Source organism: Phalacrocorax aristotelis, chromosome 16 (genome assembly GCF_949628215.1).
Source record: "Phalacrocorax aristotelis chromosome 16, bGulAri2.1, whole genome shotgun sequence".
NCBI classification, from domain to species: Eukaryota; Metazoa; Chordata; class Aves; order Suliformes; family Phalacrocoracidae; genus Phalacrocorax; species Phalacrocorax aristotelis.
Genome location: NC_134291.1, coordinates 4,236,868 through 4,243,105, shown reverse-complemented (window position 1 = coordinate 4,243,105; position 6,238 = coordinate 4,236,868).

Sequence of the window (6,238 nt, the reverse complement as noted above, 5' to 3'; positions counted from 1 at the left end):
TGGAGGTGGAAGTGGGAAGGCTGAGATGGCTTGGGGGGCAGACAGGGACAAGCAGGCAGAGCTGCCTGGCCGTGGTGAGGACAGAAGGAGTTAAGCCGCAGCGCTGCTGGGGGAGCTCAGGTGTGGCTCTGCTTTCCTTCCCGGCCTCTAGCAGTACAGCACCAGGCTTTGGGGAGAGGTTAGGAAATGCCTGTCCCTGGAGAGCTGCCCCAAGAGGGTCCTGTCCCTGTGGGATGGGGCCATGAGGGCAGCACCTTCCCTGGGGGCAAAGCTGGCCCCATCATTGGTGGGGAAGGCGAAGCAGATGGTGCACCCAGATTTGCCCTGTACAGGCTGGTTTTGAATGGCTCTGAGGAAGCAGCCATCGCTCAGGAGAAGAGATTTACTGTGACTGCTTCTTGGCCAAGGAGGCAGCGGCGGTGTCCTGCCTCACCTGCCCGGAGCATCGCCAGGCTGCCCTGGGGAGCAGCAAGCTGCGGAGCTGCTGGATGTGCAGCCCCTCCAAGCACACTGAGCCGCCGACCCACAGGTTAGAGCACTTAACTCTATAACTAGAAACCTGGTCATGAGTGAACAGCCCAGGTAAGTGGAGTAAATATTTTTAGGGGTAACCCTAGATGCAGGTTTGATAGGTAAATGGGAAAGAGTGAGGTTTGAAAAACGATGCTCTTTGTCCTTTTTCTGTCTGGATTTACGTTTTCCCCTGGAAGGAGGAGGGCTCCACTTCCAAAATAAGTGGTCATTGCCAGTGTGGGCATGGAGGGTCTAATAAAGCTTTTGGTCCTGTGCATTTACTAGATGTTGTGGCCGGTGCTGTGTAACGGGCATCCTGCGCTGCGCCTGCCGCCCCGGCTGCCTGGCAGAGCTCTGCTGACGTGCGAGGGTCAAACAGCCTGAGGCGTGAGTCCAGGCCTTCAGAGAGCCCAGTGACCTTCCCCAGCACGGGTACAGCAGGGCTAAACTTACGCCCAATTTTAGGTGCCTGGCCTGAGATCGTCCAGAGCAGTTGGCAGGGTGGGACCGTGCACCGGTTCCCTGAGGCCGGGCACTGGCTGCTTGGCAGCTCTTCTTCCATCCCTCTCCAGTCTTCAGGCTGGAAGGCGGGTTTGAATCCCTCCCTCCAGGTGAAAGCCTGGATGAGCTGGCTGTTTTATACTCCTCTTCCAGCACTTTTTAAAACCATGAGTGGCCTGTGTTCATGTATTAACAAATGTTTTCATTCCTGCTGCTGGCAGGGAGCTTTCTCAGGCTTTGAGAAAAGGTAGCAAAGCTGGACAATACGGGTGATGAGTTCTGGTGCTGTTCAAAAGGTGCAGGTATCCAAGTTGGATGGTGCCCTGGTCCTTTCTGCTGGAGAGGGCTCTACTCTAGCTCCAGGTATCCAACACCTACCACAGGGCTCAGGGTTTCCTCTCCATGGTCTTCGGAGCTGAGAGAAGGTGGGTCAGTGATGGCTCTCTGGTTTGTTCACAGGATTAACTTCTTTGGACCCACGTGGAGTGTGACTGGAAGCCAAAGTCTCTTGAGAAGGCAATTCTCAAGCTACAGACTAGCACAGGGTAAGGCAGAGCAGAGGTGGGTTTGCTCCCAGCTGTTGGTGCCACAGATGACCTGTCTCCCTGTAAAATGATGATCGTTATAATTCTGCCCAGTTTCTGTCAGGTGGCTCCTGCGGGGCATCAACAGAGAACCACAGGCAACATCCTAAAAGCAAAGCGTGAGCCACAGTGGAAGTTAAAAGGACCAAAATCATCACAGTGGCTACCTAGTGGGACCAGCTTTGTAACAAACTTCCTTGAAAAACAGCCTTGGTCCCCTTTTTCAAATCTACTGCTGCCACAACGGCCTCTGTGCTGTTGAGTTTTCCATTTCCAAAAAGGCGTTGAATGTGCCAGTGTTTGCAGGGGAGGTGCTCTGGGGTGGAGAGAGGCCAATGGCAGCAGGAGATGACTTGAACGACAGTACAATGGGTGACTTCTTTCCCATAGGTGTCTGTCTCACATGTGGAAAGCCTCACGGGAGGGTTTAGGCTGCTGCTGGTGGCAGTGGGGACAGACCAGTGGGAGGTAGGGCCTTTCTGGAGGAGGACAGCGTGGCTATGAACGGCATAAAGATCCACTTAGAGCACAAGTGAGCCATCATTGAGAAGAAGCTCAAACTGCAGAAGACGCCTGCTCACACCAAGTGCCTTTTCCTTAAAGTAGGGTAGTTTGAGATGTGTCCCATTACCGTAGCTGGAGGGATGTGGGGTTGGGAGAGCAGTGCCTGCCCTGCCCGCCGCAGGGTGCCATACCCACCTGCAAAATGCCTCCAATGTGCAATAACATAGCCTAAAACAGGTGAATCTTCTACGTTGTGGCTGGGAGTGTTACAAATCTGTAAGAGGAGAGGCTTGTCTACACAGCATAGGTGAGCAGGCACTTCTTTATTTCAGCGCTGGGGGCACGGCGGATGGCTCTGCCAAACACGTGTCCTCCTTTGCATTAAAATTAACCATTTTTTAATAGGCTTTTTCTGTCAAGTCACTTTTACATAAATTGTTTAACACAAAAATGCTACGTTTGCTATTATATTTAAACTTTACGTTGATTGGTTTCTTTGATTATATAACTTCATCAGTGTTCATATTGCAAAATAATCATTGGTCACCTCTACTAATGTCCACTAATTGGAAATTTTGATATTCACATCAAGACGGGAAGGATAAGGGGATTTCCAAGCAGCATCACTTGGCATAGCAGGTTTCTATAGCAAGTTTCCTTGGTTTCACAAGGCTTAACAAATATAATAACTAACAAATACGGTTCCTAGAGTTACAGGATTCAAACGAAACTCCACTATTCAATTCTTCATTGTTTCATCCACTTTCTATTAGTTTCTTAATACAAAACAGTAACTACCTAGTGAGGTTTCTATGGTTATGAGTTTCAAAACAGACAACATTCTAACATTCTTTTTCTACTATAATAAAATCTGGTGATTTTTTGCAACAGGAGTGCTATGAATTCAGGAAGAGCTCCGGGGTGGATGCTTTTCCCAGCGTTTACATCAGGCTGAAGGACAAACTGTCTCAAATCAGGTGGGTCATCATGGAGCCTGGTATCAGCTCGTACTTCTTGCGAAGCTGCACCTGAGGGCACGTGCCTGCCTACAAACAGCTCTGTGCTATCACCAAGTGGAAAAAGCAAAGGCCTGGAAAATTGCATGTGAACCAGGCTAGAGCCCACCGTGCTGCCCTTTCTCTGGGATAAGATCATCCCTTCGGATCCGCAATGTTACACTGGCTGCTGTGACAGCAAGGCACAACCGGCCAGGAACTGCTTGAATTTTTTTTGATTTGCTGAAACTGGAACTTTTCAGAGGTCCTGATAAAACTTCCCTTAAGAACGTGTTTCAAACCCAGGAAGGAGTTTGTTGTCAGACGTAGAGAGAATGAGAAACGGCCAGATAAAAAGGGCATGAACTCGCAGTGTGAGCAACAGAGACCAAACTCCCTGCCCGTCTCGCTCGAGACAAGGTGCATGAACCCACCGTCCTGGTGAGTCCCCCGAGAGTGGGGTCAGGCTGGGAGCTAACTCTGCTTATCTTCTAGTGAAAAATTTCAGGTCTCATCCTGACAGGGAATGGGGAAACGCTGGTGATTACAAGGTGTTTTTGGAGCTGACAGCGCTGTTTCTTGCCTGCCCTTAGTGACAGGTTGTGATGAGGCATTAGCAGGTTGCAGGATGATCAAAGGGAGAGGGGAGGGGTTCCCCAGACCAGGAGGGATGCTGACTCTCATTCCAGCGCCACCCTGGAGCAGAGGGCAAGAAAGACCAAGGGTTTCTGCCTCCCCTCCTTCAGTTTTGTCCTGGTCTTTCTTTAAAATGATAAACACCAGCAGTCAGCCAATAATGATTTAGTATGTGGAAAGCCTGAGCTTTATCGGTGTCCCTATCCTGGCTCCTTTTAAGTCTCCTGTAGAAATCTCATGAGCAGCAATATATAAACTGGCTGAGTTCGTACCCACGCAAGGTAATGAGGCTCAGCCTCGTAAATTCCACTGGTTTATACATATTAGCCCAGTTTCCTCAGCAAAGGAAAAACTACCAGGTGCCATCAGTGATGAAGAGAAGGGCTTGTGCTGACTGGGGTCAATCTCGAAAAGCACTTTGCACCCCAAATGTCAGCAGAGATGGGGCCTCACGCACCAGCGCTGCAGCGCGTTTGGGACGTTGAACCAGCCTCTCTGCTGTTTTCGGGCAGGAATAATTTCTCATAGAAACGGCTGTCGAGGCAGCCCTGCAAAACAGCTCGAATGCCTCTAGGCGGCATGAGAGTGTGTCTGATCACAGCTGAACGCACCCCTCGCTCCTGCTCTGCTTGCAGGTCCCAGCTGGGGAGCCCCTTCTGATCCCTGCCCCCGGCCGCTGTATGTGGTTGTGGGTTGGAGGTAGCGCGGGGTGCTGTGCCGAGCGCCCCAAGCCCCAGGTTGTGCCCAGAAGTGCTGAGAGGCAGGTGTGGCGTTGCCCGCTTTGGAACTGGAATCAGGCCCCACATCTGCATGTGCTCACAGAATCCCGTTTGGATGAAACCTCTGCAGCACTGGCTGGCAGGTCCTCATCCTCCGGCCAACGTGAGGAGCTGGTCCTGCACATCGACCGCTTCTTTCCTTCCTTTTATTGCTGAAGAGATCCGCTTGATCGAAAGTGTGGTGCCTGCAATTGGACCACCCAGTCATCACATCTCTGCCCCCAACCAAAGACAAGGAGGGATTTCCTCAAATGTAAGTCCTGGGTTCAATGGTTTTAACACTGAGCTGCCTTTTAGGGGGAGGTGGAGTTTGGTAAGAGATTTCTGGAGATACAGAGTGAAATCCACCTGTCCTGGCCACACGCCTCCTTCAGCAGTGGTGCAGTGTGCCCTGGAGGTGCCTGTCTCCTTCCTCCGACAGCGGACAGAGCCTCAGGGACTGGCTTAGACAAATAAGGACACTTAGGAAAGAAAATCCAAATTAAATAAAGGTTTATGGATTAAAATCCTTGGTATTCAGGAATTCAGTTTACTTTCATTCATTTAAGGAGAACTAAACTGAGTCATGGTTATTTTAATTCTGCTAAAAACTACAAAGAAGTTTAATGTGGCTTATCTTAATCCACTTGAAAAATCAATTCAGATTAATTTTCTTGAGTGTCTTGCATAGTTTGCCTTTGATTTTTCACATTTTAATTACTTTTATTGTGCGTGGCTGAAGCCTAGCATGACTGGAGCTTCCATCAGTTGCAGAAAATGCTCCTGTAGTCATGTGCAGGCTTCAAATACAAAGCTCATATATTGGGTAATCAGGACGGCGAATGCTCCTGGATGGGTCCTGTAAACCATTTCACAGAACTGCTGTGGTCGGCAGGGACTTCTGGAGGTTTTGAGTCCAGGCCTGCTGCTCAGAGAAGGGTCAATCAGGGCAGGCTGCTCAGGGCCACGTCCAGTTGGGTTTGAGTATTTCCAAGGATGGAGACTCCAAAACCTCTCTAGGCAACCTCTTCCACAGGTTGACCACCATCACAGTGAAAAAGGTTTCTCTTCTGTTTCAAAAACACAGTTTTCTATTTTCCCATGTCCCTTAGCATGTGGTGCAGAACGGGAGGCAACAAGAAAGTGACCAACACTGCTCTGTGGGAACAGCTGTACCCAGATCTCCCCAAAGTATTTGAACGCAGATGCCAGGTGATGTCTGACAAGAGTTTGTACCTTAGCCGCTCCTCTTTTAAGGCTGAGATATCTGGGGCTGACGTTTACCTCGGCATGACGTACAGAAGCCGTGACCAGAGAGGTTCAGAAAGCAACAGCTGCACCTCAGGGAACAACTTCTCCTGCAGCACCCTGCGGAATGGGAAAGGGCTTTCTGCTTGGCACAGTGATGCGGAGATACCCCTCAAATGGATGTGTTTGGATAGGGATCTACCCGAACTACCCCAGCAGGACCTTGTCCTTTTCCTGGGTCACCTGTGATGACGTGACCTTGATGCACCAGTTCGAGTATGATTTGGTTGAGCCCCTTTACCCCAACTTTTGGCTTTTAATGAAAGCAAGCTGTCAGGATAATGTGACTGGGGGAAAACGCTGCAAAGATCCCAGCCTCCTTGCCTTCCTTTGTGGAGCTGCTCCCTTGAAACCATCTGATTCAGAAGAACTGGCCAGTGCTTCGGTTATGGTGTGGTGCCAGTGCTTTTGCTGCTGGTAGCTGGGCGAAGAAGGGAGA